Source organism: Lactuca saligna, chromosome 5 (genome assembly GCF_052625555.1).
Source record: "Lactuca saligna cultivar CGN05327 chromosome 5, ASM5262555v1, whole genome shotgun sequence".
Taxonomy (NCBI): Eukaryota; Viridiplantae; Streptophyta; class Magnoliopsida; order Asterales; family Asteraceae; genus Lactuca; species Lactuca saligna.
Window position 1 is genome coordinate 239,698,915 of NC_136421.1, and position 20,002 is coordinate 239,718,916.

Consider the following 20,002-nt stretch of genomic DNA (forward strand, 5'->3'; position numbering starts at 1 on the left):
TCATCCCCTTTATCAAAATTTCCTTGAACTACAACATCATTGTTGTTGCTTGGTCCAACACCATTATTCCTTTTCTTCAATGATGTAAATCTCATACGAAGTGCCCTTTTCCTTGTAGTTATAACATTTGATGTTGGATTTAGATTCGGAACTTGACTTCCCTTTGATACCTCCACCTCTATCTGATGTTCTTCCTATGCCTGCGAAAAAACGGGAACTGGAAACTTCTTCTCCAACTTAAGCATTTTTCATAAGTTCCTTGGACATCAAAGAATACTTCACATCATTCATAGTGACCTTTGTCCTAACATACAACATGGTATCAACGAAATTCTCATATGAATTCATTAGTGAACATAAGAGGATAAGTGCATGATCTTCATCTTTAATCTTTACATTCACACCATGTAGGTCGAAGATGATTCAGTTGAAGTTGTCCAGATTATCCTTCACTTGTGTGCTTTCTGACATCCTAAGAGTATAGGTATATCATGTTCGTTAGAGAATTGTTCTAACACATGTCACACAATTTCTCACAAAGCCCATCAACACTCGTTTGATCCACGACCTCTCTCAGTACTTTATCAAAAACTCAATACAATTACGCAATGTGCTCTTGCCACACTATCAACCAACCTTTTAGCTGCCATGTCCTTTGGCAGTTTTGCTTCTCCTTCAAGTGCCACCACACATCCTTGTTGAACCATAAAATCCCTCATCTTCACCTTGCACAAAGTGAAGTCATTTGAACCATTGAAAATTTTCAAATCAAACTTGTGAGGTTCCATCTTCAATCAATAGAACACCAACCGCAACACTTATATGACTTGCTAGGGAAAACAGACGATACTAGTCAAGATTCAGAGAAAATCTGAAGACACTTTCCAAGTTGTAATGATGTTTAATTAAAACTGATGTTGATAACTATCAAAACTATAAGCACACAAGACACATTATTTATGAGGTTTGGTCAAGGTGACCTACATCCATGGGTAGGAGGGTAGTATTCTTCATTGAGTTCCATGTGCTCCAAATGCTCAAGTCACATATAACAATGTGGTCTTGCAAACCCAGGATTTGGCTCTTGAGGAAATAAAAATATATGAGTTAGCCTATACTGCCGAGTATAAACCCAAAACAACCAAGACTAATAGGTAGTAAAACAAATGATAAAAGAGTTAAATAATAAGGTACGGATAAAAAATATCACCTCTTTTACTATTAAAAGGAAAAAACTACAAAAATGGTCTCTGTGGTTTACAAAAGGTCACAAACTCAGTCCCTGCTAATTTGTTTTGGTACGAATGGTTCCTGCGGTTTGTAAAAGTTGCGCATATGACCCTTTTTACTAATTCCATCTATATTCAGCCGTTAGTCTATATCTCATTCATCCCACGTTGGGGTATTATGGTCTTTTTACATTTAGGACCTCTACTTCTCTTTAAAACACCTAGAATGTAACGCTCAAATAAATCCCCCATCCACTCTCTTTCTCTCTATATTTGTTACGAAAAAGAAGAATAAATGGAAAAGGAAAAATGGTGATTTGCACGCGTGGAGGCATAATTGTGAGAGTTACATCTTGGATGGACCTCAATCCAGGTAGGAGGTTCTGGTCTTACGCTCAAAATGATCCAAGCTATCCATTTCTTGGGTGGATGGACGATCTAATGTGCCCTAGGGTTGTGGAGATTATTCTTGGTTTGCTAAGGACAAAGAATAAAGTTTAAATGATGATGAATGAAGTTCATGCAGATGCTATTAAATTAAAGTGGTTGCTTGTTTTGTCTTGGGTCTATTTTTTTCTTCGTTTATATAACTAAGCATTAAGTAGTAGTGGGATTTTGGTAGTGTAGGGGTATGGTATTTGGATACTGTTAGGGTAAGGTATTTTGGGAAGTATTTTGGGAGGGGTATTATATAGTGGATTGCGAGCTACCATTTCATTTTGGGACTAGAATTGTGTATTGGAATGTAGACTTATGTATTATAATGGTGTAATGTATGCCTTTGGTTATTAATGTTAATGGTATTTCATATTAATTTACTTGAAATGTTGATTGCATATAATGAATTTTGGTCATCTATATATTGGCTTTTGGTCAATAATAAACAACCAAAATCAATGTTGATTACATGTAATGAATTGTGGTCATATATATTGGCTTTGGTTATTCATAAACAACCTACATAAGAACACTATAATTGTAGCATTGCATACAAATTGTTATAAGAATTGAGATCATTACAACCACTTAATTTAACTACCACCAAAAGATCTAATTATCCATTTAGAAAAGTTTTAGACACTAACATCTAAAAAGACATATTACCATTACGTAATATAAACCAAAAGATATTAAAAATACTTGATCATGATCCACTAATCAACTTATTAGCTCCTTGTTTCTACCCTTCAGGCCTTTTTCCATTGTCCTTCTTCTTTTCCCTATATCCAATCACCGCACCATGACTTGATCGACCCACTGCAGTTTGAATTGGTCCACCCACTATAGGTTGACTTGATCCACCCAATGTACTCTGACTCTCCATCTCTTTCCCCTTACAAGTTCTAGAATTATTTTAACGACCCAAATTTACTTCTATCAGTAAGGTTAGTTCCATTACTCGGTTCATTATTATATTCTAAAAGAATATAAATTAAATAATATTTAGTAGAAAAAAATATATAATAACAATTTAGGGTGAAATAATTTACTTATTTAATTATAATTCTTGAAAGGGTGTAAATCAAGTTAAGGGTTGAGATGTCATAAACAGAAACTTGTATTGTAAACTTGCTTAGGGTTAGAGTTGAAATGTGCTAAAAATCGAAATTTTAGGGGCTAGGAGGTGAAAATGGGATACAACCCCCATGGGATTGAACCGATTATGTTCCCACATCTGTTTCCCTAGGTCGTGCAAAATAAGAAGCGAACTCAAACCCATCCCCTGGCTTCGTTACTTGCTAGATGCTGACAGAATAAAAAATCGAGGGTATCGTATGGGATCAAGCAAGGCAGAAGATCAAATAGGACATTGGGAGTATGAGCATTGATGTGGAAGAAAAAAAGAAAGGGACCTGCGATTCTTGGTGTTGGTCGATCAATAGGAGGAGGGATCGATGGTTGTGACTCTAATTGAGGCTAGGAATCAAACATAATCCTTGGTAAAAAAAAATCCTTTGATTTTTCTTTCTGTAGGGGTCAGTACCTCAACTAGATTCAAATTGCTTGCTATGTTAGAGTTTAATCACCTTCCACTTGTGTTTTTTTATCATGCACACTTTCACTTCAATCCATGTTTGTTTGTTCCTACTGTTTGATGAATTGATTGAATTCATGCTTTATGAATCGAATGATATCATGGATTGAATTGTTTTCTTTTGGTATTTTCCTATTGATTCTTGAATCACCAAAACATGTACATTCCTATGTAAGAATTTTCTTCACAAGAATCATGTTTTGAACTCTCCATAAAAGCCTCAAAACATCCCTAAGAAGTTTTGATATGTAGGTAATTATGTAGTTTTTTGGAGTAGAAAAGATTGTATCAAAAGTCTAGCTTGAAAGTTCTCACAACTCTTGGTAGTATTGTTTGTATCTTTGGTCTTCAAAACCATGACTTGGAGGATAAAACAACAAAATTGGAAACCAAATAATGTGCGTCTAAAGTTCATTCAAAGTTCATCCCTACATGTATCTTGATTTGAACTAAAAGAAGTCTTTATTGGTGTATGTAGATTTTTGGTGTTTGGTGCATTAGGGCATCTTACTTTCAATCATCTTTTAGTCAATTCTTGGTCTTTTCATAAACCAGTAAATTGAGGTCTTAATATCTTCATTCAAGCTTATGGTGTGTTAATTCGTGTGTCTCTTATCCTTTTTCCAAGTCATAAATCATATGGTGATTTTTGGCAATTATTGGAAATCTGCACAACCCATCTTGCAAGGGTTGTAGCTGATAATCTGAGTAGAATTGGCCGATGCCCCTCTTTGGATAAAATGTAGAGAACCGAGTCTATCTTTCAGAAATTCTGGATTCAGCTCAATCAGAGTTACATATTCTATTTTATGACCCAGAGACTGAACAATGGTCAAGCTGTGAAACTTTAAAAATAATTGTAACCCATTAAGAAATTAAGGGTGTTAATGGAACTGGGACCCCATTTTGAGGATCCTTTAGTCGTCTAGAGAACCAACTCAGTCCTTCCTTATCACCCTATGACCGACCTCACCCTGTCAAACTAGAGTACGACACTTCCTCCCATATAAAAGCTCGTACCGAGGTGCTCCCATGATGGAATGATAACTGTTGTTGTAAGAAAACTCAGCTAGGGGGAGGTAGGAGCCCCAAATCCCACTGAAATCAATGATACAAGCCCTTAACATATCCTCGAGTATCTGAATAGTACGCTCACTCTGGCCATCAGTCTGTGGGTGATAAGTAGTGTTGGAGCACAATTTCGTACCCAACTCTTCATGCAATCTCTACCAAAACCGAGAAGTGAAGCGTATATCCGAGTTGGATATGATGGAAATCGGTATACCATGGTGAGCAATGATCACACACACATATACATCGGTCAGGTGGTCAACAATAACCCATATGTCATTAAATCTCTTGTCCGTTCTCGGCAATTTGGGTGATGAAATCCATGGTGATCTACTCCCAGTTCCACATGGGAACCTCCAAGGGAAACAACTGTCATTTGGTCTCTGGTGCTCTGCCTTGACCATCCGGCAGGTCAATCATCTCTCCACATGCCAAGCTTTCTCTCGCTTCATGCATGACCACTAATAGCTAAGTGTCAAGTCCCAATACATCTTTGTGGCTCCAGGGTGAATTGAGAACTTGGAATTATGCACCTCCTCTATTATTGTCTGCTGGACACCACCCAAAACTGGGACCCAAACTTGCCTACATTGGGCCATAAGCTCACCACTATTAGTGGAGAATATGCAAATATGGCCCCTAATCTTCCCTTTTTTTCAATTCTCCTTCCGAATTCCCTCGGCCTGAGCCTCCCCAATTAAATCTAGGAGTGGCGAGCTGATGGTCATCCTTTAACAAAGTCCTTAAACGGGGGCACTAGCCACCTAGCGGATCAAAGAGCTGGTGACCACATTGGTTTTCGCAGGATGATATGCAATTTCACAGTCATAATCCTTGACCACATCAAGCAGCATGCACTGCCTCATGTTCGGACTCGGTTGATCCATAAGACATCTCATGCTCTTGTGATCTGTGTAGATGGTACAATGGACCTCATAGAGATACTGTCACCAAATGTTGAGGGTAAACACCGCAACCTCCAACTCCAAATCTTGTGCCAGATACCTAACCTCATGAGGCTTTGGTTTCATGGAAGCATACATAATAACTCTACCCTAATGTTAGAGTACCGCCCCCAAAATCATGATTAAAGCATCACAAAATCTTCAAAACCCTCTAGAAGGGTCAATACTGGGGCCTGACATAACTTTTTCCTCAGAGACTCAAATGCAGCCTGCTACTCAGACCCCTAATAGAAAGCCACACCCTTCTTTGTCAAGAAATTCAGAGGAACAAAAATCTCGGAAACATCCTAAATGACCCTTAGATAGTAACCAGTTAACCCTAGAAAACTCCCAATCTCCAAGGGGGACTTTGGGATCTCCCACTACATAACTACCTCAATCTTGGCCGAATCGACCATAATCTTGTTCTCATTGACGAGGTGTCCTAAGAACTGGACCTCTTGTAACAAGAAATCCTGCTTAGAGAGCTTGACATAAATCCTCTCCCTCCTCATCACTCTTAGTAACTCTTGAAGATGCTCCTCATGCTTCTCCCTAATCTTGGAGTAGACCAGAATACCGACAATGAAAATAATGACCGATCTGTCAAGCATCGGTTTGCATACCCGATTTATCAAATCCATAAATGATGCAGGTGCATTGGTAAGCCCAAACGACATCATCAAGAATTCATAATGACAATAATGAGTTTGAAATACCGTCTGGTCTATATCCTCCATTTCGACCCTTATTTGATGGTAACCCGACCTCAAACCAATCTTGGAGAACCAAGATGAACCTTGCAACTGCTTAAAAAGATTATCAATCTTAGGAAGTGGGTAATTATTCTTCACTGTCAACATGTTCAAGTCTGAATAATCTATGCACATACAGTGATATCAACCATTCTTCTTCATAAACAAAATCTGTGCTCCCCTGGGCGAATTGCTCGGTCGAATAAACTGCTTACCCAATAGCTCCTGGAGATGAGATGAAAAATCATGCATCTTGGGTGGTGGAGGTGATACGATGCCTTAGCAATCATGGTCGTACTAGGGATCAGATCGATCCTAAACTCCACTTTCCTCACCGGAGTTATACTGGGTAATTCTTCCAGTTAGAAATCTGGAAGCTCTCTAAAATCTGGCACATTTGTAATTGAAACTTTCCCCTAGACTTAAGTGTTAACCACATATGAGAGATAACCTCACATCCATGCTAGAGATACTGCCTAGAGTTAGAATCCAAACAAAAAGCCGAACCAAACCTAGTACCCTCTCTATAAATGGTTATGTCCCCCCACTTGGGGTTCGAACCACCACTAAATGTATCTCACAATCGATCATAGCTCCAAACCTACTCATCCAGTCTATCCCCACGATCACGCACATATCCCCTGTAGGGATGGGAATCAAGTTAATCGGGTATGGCACCCTAAAAATCTTCGAAGTACAATTACAAAAAACACTCGAAGTAGAAACCTTGTGTTTGTTGGCGATGGAAACTAGCAACTGACACTCGAACACCCTAAGGGTCATATCAAAATCCATACTAAATGAGAAAAATACAAAAGATTGACTCGTACCCGTGTCAAAAAGCACAAGAGTAAGCACGAAATTCACTAAGAAGGTACTATTGACTACGTTAGGCACCGCCCTGACCTCCTTTGTGATAAGCTAAAACGTGCTACCCCTGGCTGGGTCTCAATCTCAATATCTCTCATCCATGTGAATGAGAAAGGAAACATTACTTCTATGTTGACACAAACTCATGAATCTTTGTCTTGAGCATGCTCAATTAGTGGGCATCTGAACATGCTCTGAAGCAGAAAAAGGCACTCTTAGTAAAACATCTTGGTGATCTCTGTCACCGAATCTGTTGTTTGCTTATGCGACATATATTCGTGGGCTAACCACACTTTCTCCATAAATGGAACATATTTAACACAGAAAATCTGTGTGAACTGCTCCCAAGTTATTGCGACCTTCTATGCTAGAGAATAAGCACTTGTCACCAGCTTCCACCAATCCTTCGCCTCCAAACAAAGAAGGTTCAAAGTGGACTTGACCTTTTGGTCCTCTAGGAAATGAACATGTGAAGAAATAACCCTCTATATAAGATATCCACCTTATAGAGGCGATCGGGTCCTTGACCCCATCAAACTCTAGGGGCTTCATGTTGCTGAAGTCCAAGCACTGCATCATCTCTCCCCATTTAAATCACATAACAACAATAACTGCAGTGGTTGTGGAAGCAATAACCTCAGAAATAGAAGAATAACATTTATCGAATCACTAAATAATAGCGATCTTGACAGAACCAAACATCTTTGAGATCGCCTCCCTAATTGTCATGGTCACTTGGGTGGTGATCATATCACGAGTCTCATCATTAGTCAAACCTGTCCTTTCCGGACAATCAATTACAGATCCCAAATCTCTCATGGTCACCATACTAAAAATAAATCGGGACACATCAGGAAATCACATTATATTCTAGCACATCACAACTCGATCACTCATTCATTGGAATTTATGACTTCCTTGATATGCATACGGGTCCAGTGCTTCTAGTCGTACGGGCCCATACTACCTTCCATACCTACCCATATTCGTCTTGAAAGATCGTTATGAATTACGGACCTAGAAACTAGGATACGTATACATCTTATATCCACTCTCTCAAGAGTAACAAACAATTTCTTACTTGTTGACTTACTAGAGACCTTCCCTACTCGTGAAACTTCCAATAACCCTACAACCGCCTTATGTATGCTAATCACACATAACACTGGATTTGATAGACAGTTGAATAATTGATTCTACCCTAAGCCCATGATTCTACCCTAAGCCCACAACCAGACAAGGAAAATGAAATAAGGCTAAATTAAACATTTTCAGGCTATAAAATCTTAGTTATGTATAACCACGATGCACACACTAAGCAAGTATAGTAATAATGCCAGTTGCACATAGCTTATCAAGAAATCCCCCTAGGCTATCAGGCGTTGTATAATCAGGAAATTATATTATGCAATTCTTGAAGATCCCTAGCCTATAAACTAGCATGCATTCATAACATATCATCAATACACATAAAAAAGGGTGAGTAACTTGGGGAATAACATTCAATGGGCTCCGACTAATTGTACACATCTGATATTGCCATATTTATACTTATTTTTAGGCAATATTTGGGTACATTTTTATATATAAACTAGTAATTTGTTTAGAATAATGGTACTTATGAGTTTAAATGTTATTTGCAGCCAAAAGAAGACATTTTGAAGAAAAGGGGCTAAAAACATCAAATGAAGAAACTTTGGGGGTTAAAAGAATAAAGGACAATAAATCAAGGAAAAGCGGATTCACGACGTGAATATTTCTAGATTCACGACGTGAATCTATATTCTAGAAGATATGTACACGGGTGAAGGAATCCTTGATGGGCACGGCTATCTATAACTCACGATGTGAATATCTTAGTATTCACGACGTGAACGAGGAAAATCAGCAACTATATATATCTTTAACTATTACGATTTGAAAAGCTTTTAGTTGGCTAATAAGGGTTCTAAAAGGCGATTTTGAGCAGAAGAAAAGTTCTGGGGAGAAGCTTTCAACACCAAAAGAGTGAAGGTCTATAATTTAGGTTATTTAATTGTTACTTAGGAACATGTTTCAGTATACTTTGATTTGTGTTAGTGTGTTAGATACTATTATGAGCAGCTGAATCTAGCTACTCTTGTTTAGCTAGATGAAGCTTCAAACTTATGAATAGTTTAATTTTTATGGATTTATTTAGTTGGTGAATTGCTTGTGTTGGATTTATAGTTACCTAGCATGCTTGTGTTTGTTTCTCTAGTTGCTTGCCTCCATGTTCTGTGTAGATTAGTGACCATTAACTGCATGAACTTGTTTACCTAGTGATTTAGTGAAAATTAAATTGTTAGAGCTAATCTTAGTTAGTAATTAGAGTAAATAAACTTAGTTGTGTTAGAGAACGTGGATTGTAACTATAATTGCGTTTGCATAATAATTCTTAGATAGCATATTCATATTCATAATTAGCTCTGTGTTTAATTGTGTGTGACCATACATAATTTGACATGAATTAATTAATTATTGGTAAAGTTAGACTTAAATTACTAATACAATTACAACCAACTTGATAATCTATAATTATTAGCTAGCCATAAGGACGAAGTGGATTCGAACTAGACAAGAGTGTTTTTACTTAATTGATTGAATTTGAGTTAAGTTCGCCTGATCTTGTAAAATCAGATAAAACCCCTTTCTAAACTTGTTAATAATTAGGTTAATTTGATAGCAAGTATATTAATTAGTAACACCATTCCCTATGATCGACACTCGACTTACCCAAGCTATACTGTAATCTGACTAGGTACACTGCCTATAAGTGCATAGTTAGTTTAAGTTTGTTAGGTTATAAATATTAAAATTAGTGGGTACTTTCGTGCACATCAAGTTTTTGACGCCGTTGCCGGGGAACGGATTAGTTTATTTGCTTTAGGTTAATCGATCCTTTTTTATGGGTAAAACCTGCAAAAAAAAAAGTTAATTTTCCAGCAAAAGTTTTAGTTTAGTTTTCATTATCTGTTTCAAAAAAAAAATTTATCTTTTTTTTTTATTGTTTTTCAGAACTCACGACGTGAATTGTTAGATTCACGATGTGAGAACTGTGAATTCCAGTTTCCCTTAGTTTTTAGTTTATTTGTCTTTTTTAGTTCCGCTTTACGTTTTGTTTATTTAGTTAATCTGCAGGAGTTCATGACCAGAAGCTCAAACACACCTTTAGTGCCACCACTTGAAGATCCTGAGTCGGCAATTAACAAGAAGAAGACGCCCTTACAAGAATTCAAATCAGTGTTTTCAAAGAAATCGGGAAAAAAGACTGGGGAGTCAAGTTCATCCTCGAAGAGCAAAAGCAAGCTTGCACACTTGGATCAAATACCCTTCCAAACCGAGTCCGAGTACGATACCAAGCCCGAATTTGAAGAACATACAAGCGAACCCGAGAATGAGCCAAGGCACGAGACGACAAATATTGAGGAAATGTCCATGGGAGCTTACAGGAAGAGAATTCGAGAAGATGTTGGTCCAGGCTTAGTACAACCTGCCATCCTGACCACTGCCACATTCGAGATAAAGGGACATATCCTTTCTGCACTAGAGGATATCCCATTCTATGGAAAGGATCATGAGGATGCATTAAAAAACTTAGATGAAGTAAATGATATTTCCGATTACTTCAATGTCCCAAATATTAACAGAGACACCATTTTGCTAAGGATGCTTCCCGTTGCCTTTAAAGGAGCTGCAAAGGATTGGTTAAAAGCACTTTCACCCGGTACTGTAACTACTTGGGCTCAAATGTGTGAGCAGTTTTTAGATCAATACTGTCCACCATCCAAGATTGCTAAACTCATAAAGGCAATAGCCAATTTTGAGCAAAACCCGGGAGAGTCACTTTACGAAGCTTGGGACCGTTACAAAGGGTTGTTAAGGAATTGTCCTCAACATGACCTTAACATTCAACAGGATTTATCAATATTTTATGATGGGGTAAACTTGATGAAAAGACAACTCCTTGATTCTCAAGGACCAGTCACTAGGAAAAATCTGGGTGAAGTCAAGGAATTAATTGAAGAATTCGCGAAACACTCTCGCGAATACCACAACCCTAGGCGGGAAGGAATTAAAGGCGGACGAGGAGCCCAAACTGAAGAAATAGCAGCCATGATGGCTATGATAAATAATATGGACCGGAGGTTGACACAAATGGATCACTCAATTCATGCCATAAGAGTCGGTTGCGAGAGGTGTAGTGACCTGCACTTGACAAAGGACTGCAATTTAGATGAGTTTGGGAACAGAAAAGCTCAAGTGTTCTACTCGAGTGGGGATAAGTTTGATGAAGACTGGAGGAAACCAAAGAAGGACTAGCTGCCATATGAAGAGTATAAGAAGCAAAAAGAAGAGAAGTACAGACAGACAGGTCGAGGCTTCTATCAAAAGGAACATCCACCAACCGAGAAGAAACCCGATCTAGAGACCATGTTGATGAAGTTTATGGAAGCCTCGGAAAAGAGACACGACACTACTGATTCTACTATTAATGAGCAGCAAACTTTAGTAATGAATCAGCAAGCCTCCCTCAATAACCTTGAAGTACAAATTGGTCAACTAACCACTCTGGTTCATGAGAAGTTGTCCCCGAAAAATCCCGAAATGAAGACCCAATCTCATGTAATGGCCATAGATACTGAAGAAGAAGCCATCTATGAGTTCTTAGAGGCACTAGAAGAAGAACAATAGCTGCCCGATCCAAAGTTTAAGAAGCCCAAGCTCGAAGATCAAGAAGCTGTTGAACATCAGAATTCACGATGTGAACCATGTCAGTTCACGACGTGGGCCCGTCAGGAACAGAAAAGTTATGAAGTTGGTCCGATTTATCAGCCGCCCTTGCTGTTTCCTTCCCAAGCTGACCTTATTCCACTAGAAAGAGAGCATATGGAGTTTGTTAAGCACGTGAAGGGTATCTTGATTAATATACCCTTTGTCGAGTCCTTATCCACAATTCCCGAGTATCAAAAATTACTACAAGATCTGATAGACACTCATAACCAATTAAAGAAATATTCAAAGGTGATTCTAAGTGAGCAAAGCTCAAAAGATGTGCTGGGAGAGATACCTGAGAAGATGGGGGATCCTGGACGCCTCACTCTTCCGTGTGAATTTGGTAACAAAATGAAGGTGAATGCTTTAGCGGACTCTGTGGCTAGCATTAATTTGACGCCTTATTCATTTTATCAGAAGCTAGAAGTTTAGAAGATGAAGACCACAAGAATGACTATTCACATGGCGAACCGTTCAGTGACACAACCCCGGGGCATCATGGAGGATATTTTAGTAAAAATTGGAAATTTTATTTTTCCAATAGATTTTGTAGTATTGGATATGAAGGAAGACCCTGATGTTCCAATTATCCTTGGTCGTCCCTTGCTTAACACTGCTGGAGCTCTTGTTGATATTTGAGAGTCTAAGCTCACCTTGAGGGTTGGAGATGAAAAAGAAGTGTTTGGGATAGAAGATGGCTTTCAAAGGAATCATGTTGAAGAAGAGGTGTTCACAATCGATAAAGATAATGAACCAGAAGAACTGGAAAAGCTTATGGAAGAAGAAATCAAGGAAATTCATCAAGTCAATAGAACAAAGAGCATCTGTTCCGTATTTGGTGGAAGTCATTGCTTATAAGAGACCACCTTCTTGGGTAAGCAAGGAAGATGAGATGAAAAGTGATGAAGAAGACGTTACTTCAAGGGTGACAAAGCCAGTAGTGAAAGAGGAGAAGGATGCTATGGAGTGCAGGGAGGAAACTAAAGGAACCAAACGTAAGCTTGATGAAGAAGAGGTCAAGGCTAAAAAGGAGAATTCAAAGAAGGCGTATAAAAGACGAGTCCAAGCTTACAAGAGGCGCTTCAAGGAACAAAAGGTCCAGCTGGTGGTAGAATCTTCAAAAAATTCAACGTAGGAGGCATGGAGTCTAGCTCAAGACTCCAAGAAAAAGAAGTGCTTCTCGGGAGGCAACCCGAGTTTGGTTTGCAGTTTTTTCTTTCTTTTCTTTTGCGTTTTAGTCTTTGAAACATAGATCATATCATCCGACTCAATTATAACATAATTAAACACTGAATGTAGGGACCCTAAAATGGAAGTAGTAATAATTGAGAATTTAGTTAAGAGTCAAATTTGATTTAGCATGAATTTTCCTTCCAGACAAAATTCTCGACGTGAATTCAAGCGGATTCACAATGTGAATCGAGAATAAACTGGGTAATAAGTCCATGATATAGTTTAGCTGTTTTATAAGTGGCCCAAGATCAATCCGTGAGTGCATGGCCCAAAACTTTAGCCCAGACTAAACTCATGACGTGAATTTTTGAAAACACGGGAACACAGAATAAATCCCTAGAAACCAGTTGACCTTTCCTTTGTTTATTCCTCACGACGTGAAAACGAGATCTGGTCCCCCCTAGTCCCCATTGCTTCGATTTTGGACGACAATTCCTTGATTTTTCTTTGTGCTTACGTAATACTTCCATCAAAGGTAATAATTCTTAATTGTTAAGCTTAATTTTTCTTTAATAATTGAACTTAGGGTTAGGGTTTGTTAATTTGATGAAATGTCGAATTTACTCCTTTAAAGTTCCGTAATAGCCTTTGAATGTTTATGCTTTATGCTTGGAAGTGGTATAGGAGTAAAACCCATTAATTTTGTAACCATATTTGCCCCTGATTGTTGCGATGCTCATTGCTGATAATACGAATTCACAACGTGAATCTTAAAGGATTCACGACGTGAATCCTCAGCTGAACAGTTTTCTGTGTTCCTTTTATTACTAATTTGTTACATTGTTTCTCTTGGATATGTTTGCTACTGTTTTTGCATAAATGGATCCCAGAAGAGAGATTCCATCTGGAGTTGCGGGTTTGCACCCATTTTACAATTTTCCCGCAACAATGTCCCGAGATGTCTTGACCCGTTGGAACAACAGATTAGGATGGCTCTACAACAGAGAAATCGTAGTTGCTCCAACAATCAATTGGACACGGTTGAGAGAAGTAAGGCTCGTAGACCGGGTGGGCCCATTTTTGACAAAGTTATTTATTGGAAATGGGTATTCGTTTACCTGTTTTGGTTGGCGTAATCTGTTCCGGGTACAAGAGCGGGTCTACAAGAAATTTTGTGTTGAGTTTTTCTCAACAGTGACATTTCAGGAAACTGTTCAAGACCTACATTGGCCACAAGCGTTGGTCTTTCGTTTGGGGGGTGAGTACCGGGAGTGCAGCCTGGTTGAATTTGCTTGGAGAGTCGGACTATATGATCGACAAAAGGCTATGACTCCCGAGTTTGGCATGTTTTTGAGTGCGGCTGCTAGAGGATATGCGGAGGGTGTCACGGGGTATTCTTTCTGGAATAGTATTGCGTCCGGAATGTTTAATTCCGAAGTGTCTCCCGAGAGCAGTATTCGGTCCCCGATCCATCGCTTACTCCACCGGTTTATCACCTTTTCCATCAAACATAAGAGGCATGGAGACAAGGTGACTAAACAGAATTTATTCTTCTTATGGTGAATCTTACAGCCTGGTGTGTGTTGCAACATCCCATATTTTCTAGCCTATTTTCTGGTCGGGTCTGCCGCTAGTTCGCGCACTGGGAGCCCCATTTGTGGAGGGAACTTTGTTACACGCTTGGCTCGCTCGTATCATTTGGTTGTTCCTTATTTACTCGCTCCATGACATGTGTGGACGAGCATGAGTTTGGTATGGGATATTTGGAAACTATGCGGGTGGTCAAAAATTTTGGGTCACATTGGGGCATAGTACCTTAAGATGGTGAGGGTGATGATGATGATGATCAGCCGGCCGATCAACCTGAACCACAACCAAGACTGAGATGCAGGAATGTTAGAGGATGAGGAGAACGCGGGCAACCAATGCCTCCACCCGCATCCATGGTGGGACCATCTTTTGGGAATGACATGGCTGGTTATTTTGACCAGTTATCTTTGAGTGTTAATTGGATTGGCGAGACTATGGAGAACGTTGTCCAACACCTTGGAGTGGAGCAGCCACCTCATTTGGGGTATCATTACCCGATTTGCCCGAGATGGACGAAGTATGGCGGACATTATGACATCCCCAAAATCACGGACAGAAAAGACCGGTTTCATTTATGTTTTTTAAACATTTTCAGAGTAAATCCTTTTAAAAAGAGATGCGGAATTTGTTCCCCAAAACAAAACATGATAAAATAGATATTTATCAAAACATTTCGTAAAGAAATATGATTTCATTTCATAATTAAAAGTCGGGATGTCATGTTCCGATACAGATCATAAAGCATAAATGATAGCATTACAAGTCATTCAACAAATATATACATATATACAGACTTGTAAACAAAACAACTTGATGATTCGCCCATCTTAAGCTCTTGTGCCACTTCCTGTTATACAAATAAACTGAGTGGGTTAGGATTGGGAGCCTGCTGAGCATGTAGGGTTTTCAACCCACAATAAATAATTATATTTAATTCAACAATCACCAATAAACCCGATTACCCATTCCCGTTATCCTCACTTTACGTCCCTAAAAATAACATCTATTATAAGGAACCTAATTCAGGATTTTCATCGGTACGGACATTACTGCAGAGGGGCTTCCTCAACAATAAGTGTCCTAAAGGCAATCATGTGGGGGATAGAGTACACCAGTGAACACGTCGTTCACAACACTTACAGGTAATGAGCCTGCTAGTGTTCCACAGGTTAGTCTAGAATAGTCCGTGGTCGTCATCCATACTCTGCTGAATGACTAGAATAAAACCAATAACACCGAGGCCTCTCATCTGTTTATTACACACCAATTATCTACCCATGTTCTACCCAACATATTAGTAGATAAAAATATACATTTTTATACATTGTTTAAAAACCTATATAGCATACTTTAATCGACACATATTCCACATAACAGATGAGGCATACACACATAACACGTATTTCATAGAGAATAAATTAGATCTATAAGATAGAAGAGAGAGTGAATATACACTCACACGTATAACAACAAAATATATACACATAACACGTATTTTTATATAAAATACTTCATAATATTGCGTTGGAATGAAAATAACTACACACTCACATGATCATAAGATGATCGGGCAACACTACGGCTTGGAGACGATGTGTTTCTCCGTAGATCTGGAAGATCTTCACAAAAACCGGCTCCTCGCAGGCAGCGCTTCGGCTCGGGAATAACGCTCTTCGGGATCCTCGGGGCTTCAGATCTTACTTCGGGGGTCGGGAATATTACCGGGGCTTCGGGGTACAAATGGCATGCAAATCGAGGCAAAACTAGAGAGAGGAAAGAGTTTGAACAAGAGAAAATGGCTGATCTTGGTTTCTATTTATAAGCTGGGGGTCTGGGATTACGCTGGGCGTAATTTCAAATTACGTTGGGCGTACTCAGTATGCTGGGCGTAAATTGGTTACGCTGGGCGTACTTTGACGTCACTGCATGCGTCGATCGGTGGCACTCGAGTGTTGGTCAGACAAGTTGCATCCTCCTGAGTACGTTGGGCGTACTCAAATTACGCTCAGCGTAATTTGACTCGTCAAACTTCTAAATTGTATAACTTTCGCATACGAGCTCCGTTTTCAACGTTCTTTATATCCACGCGTAGGTCAGACTATACTCCATAACTTTCATTTAGACTCCGTCGGCTAATTTAACTTTTATTTTTATTATTTATTTTTAGGAGGCCGGGACAGAAAAACTTCGTTATAAATTCATAACATCTTCGTCCGACGTCTGTTCTCACCTAGCTTTTCATCGTTTCGCTACTAACAACAAGATCTTCAATTCTCGTTTAGATTTTTTTGGTTAAAAACCGCTCGATCTCAAATCTTGTTTCCGGCTGCATACTGTCACGTCGAAACTTCAGAAAAATCATAACTTCCTCATACGAAGTCCGATTTGGGCGTTCTTTTTATGCACGCTCTCGGTTTAAAGAACTCTACAAATTTCGTTTAGATTACTAAGGCTAAATATCGCTCTAACGTAAGTTTCACTTTTTACATCGTTCAACGTTGCCGGTTCTGTTGCGAAACTTCGATAGGTCATAACTTCTTTGTTATAACTCGGATTTCCGCATTCTTTATATATTCCGAAACCTCGTTTCAACTACTACAACATTATCCAAAGATATCAAGTTTATTTTACACTTAAATTTTGACGCTCATTTTATTCTTAATTAATCATATCACATAATTAAGCAATTAAGCACAAAACACATAATACTCAAATAATACGTTTTTATTATTTCAAATTGGGGTTACAAAGGTTAACCTAGACTATTACATTGCTAAAAATGGCAAGCCCAGAAACACGGGCGTTACAATTCTCCCCACCTTAGAATGATTTCGTCCCTGGAATCACACATCAGCAAACAAATGCGGATAGCGACCCATCATGTCACTCTCCGTCTCCCAGGTGAGGTTCGACCCATTCGTGTGTTTCCATCGGACAAGCACTAACTCAACCATCTTACGTCGCAACTTCTTAGTCTTTCGGTCAACGATTGCCTCTGGTTCTTCAATCAACTTTTCTTTTCTCATCGATCCTCAACTCCGAAAGTGGAATCATGTCGGGAACTTCTCCCGTGAACTTCCTCAAATAACACACATGGAAAGTGTTATGAATTCCATTCAGTTCTTCTGGTAGTTCGAACTTGTAAGCTTGGTTCCTAATCCTCTGAAGAACTTTAAACAATCCAATAAACCTTGGACTTAATTTTCCCCTTTTACCAAATCTTATAAGTCCCTTCGACGGCAAGACTTTAAGCAAAACTGAATCTCCCACTTCAAAAGTCATCGGTCTTTACTTTTTGTCAGCATAGCTCTTTTGACGATCTTGAGCTGCTAACATTCTCTCCCTAATTATTTTCAACTTTTCAGCAATTTGATGAACCAACTCGGGTCCCATAAACTGTTTTTCCCCAGCCTCAAGCCAACAAGATGGCGTACGACACTTCTGCCCGTACAAAGCTTGATAAGGTGCCATCTTGATGCTCGAGTGGAAACTATTATTGTAGGAAAATTCTACCAAAGGTAAATGTTCATCCCATTTACCTTGGAATTCTAAGGTACATGCTCTTAGCATATCTTCAAGTGTTTGTATTGTTCGTTCGCTCTGACCATCAGTCTGCGGATGGTAAGCTGTACTTAAACACAACTTGGTACCCAATTCCTCTTGTAGACTTTTCCAAAATCTTGAGGTGAAACGACTATCACGATCCGCACAATTGTTAGCGGAACACCGTGAAGTCTCACAATTTCCTTCACATAAGAATTTGCAAGCTTCTCCATAGACCATTTCTCCTTGGCTGCTATGAAATGCGCGCTCTTGGTGAATCGATCAACGACCACCCAAATCATGTCGTGACCATTCCTTGTTCTGGGTAGTTTAGTGACAAAATCCATAGCAATGTCTTCCCACTTACCCATAGGCACATGCAATGGTTCTAAACTCCCGTACGGTTTATGATGTTGTGTCTTGACTCTTGCACAAGTCACACACTCAACCACATACTTTGCAACGTCAAGCTTCATCGTCGGCCACCAGTAGTAGGGTTTCAGGTCCTTATATATTTTAGTGCTACCAGGATGAATCGAGTACATGGTCTTTTGAGCTTCTTCCATCAGAAGATCTCTGACTCCTCCTGTCTTAGGTATCCAAATCCGATCTTGGAACACCTTCAGTCCATGACTGTTTATACCGAACACCAACGTTTTGCCCAAATGTTCCTCTTTTCGGTCATTCTTATCAGAAGCTTCCTCTCGAGCTTTCTTTATACTTTCCACAATGGCCGAGACAACTTCAATTCTCAATGCTCTTGGCCTTTTTCTTTCAACATTGACTTTCCGACTGAGAGCATCAGCAACAACATTTGCTTTACCAGGGTGGTAAAGTATCTCACAGTCGTAATCTTTAAGTAATTCTAGCCAGCGTCGTTGCCTCATATTCAATTCCTTCTGATTAAAGAGATATTGGAGACTCTTATGATCAGTGAAAAGTTTGCACTTCGTGCCATAGAGGTAATGCCTCCATATTTTTAGAGCGAAAACCACCGCTGCCAACTCCAAATCATGAGTCAGGTAGTTCTTTTCATCCTCTTTCAGCAGTCGAGATGCATACGCGATCACCTTATCTCTTTGGGTCAAAACACAACCCAATCCAACACCAGACGCATCGCTATAAACAACAAAGTCTTCAACTCCATCGGGTAGAGAAAGTATCGGTGCCTCGCATAGTTTCTTGTTTAGCTTCTCGAATGCTTCTTTATGCTTATCACTCCAAGCATAAGTAGCTCCTTTGTGGGTCAAAGCTGTTAATGGTCTAGCGATCGAAGAAAAGCCTTGGATAAACCTTTGGTAATATCCGACTAATCCTAAAAAGCTTCGGATCTATGTGGTACTTTTTGGTTGTTCTCACTTCATCACAACTTCGATCTTCGCTGGATCAACCATTATCCCTTCTTGGTTGACCACGTGACCCAAGAATTGGACCTCACAAATCCAAAAATCACATTTGGAGAACTTCGCATACAACTTCTCCTTCCTCAGAACTTCTAACACTTCTCGCAAGTGTCTGTCATGCTCCTCTTGGCTTTTCGAATAAATCAAAATGTCATCTATGAACACTATCACAGATTTATCTAGGAACGGATTACAAACCTTGTTCATTAAATCCATGAATGCTGCTGGAGCATTGGTCAGTCCAAACGACATAACCAAGAACTCATAGTGTCCATATCGCGTTCTGAATGCAGTCTTCTCGATATCCTGCTCCCTTACTTTCAGCTGATGATATCCTGACCTTAGGTCGATCTTTGAAAAATAACTTGAACCTTGTAGTTGATCGAATAGGTCATCAATCCTTGGCAACGGATATCTATTCTTTATTGTTTCCTTATTCAGCTCTCCGTAATCAATGCACATCCTCATGCTTCCATCTTTCTTCTTTACGCATAACACCGATGCTCCCCAGGGTGATGAACTAGGTCTAATGAAATCTTTTTCCAATAACTCATGAAGTTGCATCATCAGCTCCTTCATCTCCATTGGTGTTAAT

General features: G+C 39.2%; 1 non-coding gene across 1 annotated transcript; it reads right to left on the minus strand.

Moving 5' to 3' along the window:
• Window positions 1-10,720: 10,720 nt before the first annotated feature.
• Window positions 10,721-10,827, minus strand: LOC144999040 (small nucleolar RNA R71). The gene has a single exon (XR_013660567.1). It is a non-coding gene; the product is annotated as a small nucleolar RNA R71 (small nucleolar RNA).
• Between the last annotated feature and the right edge of the window lie 9,175 nt (window positions 10,828-20,002).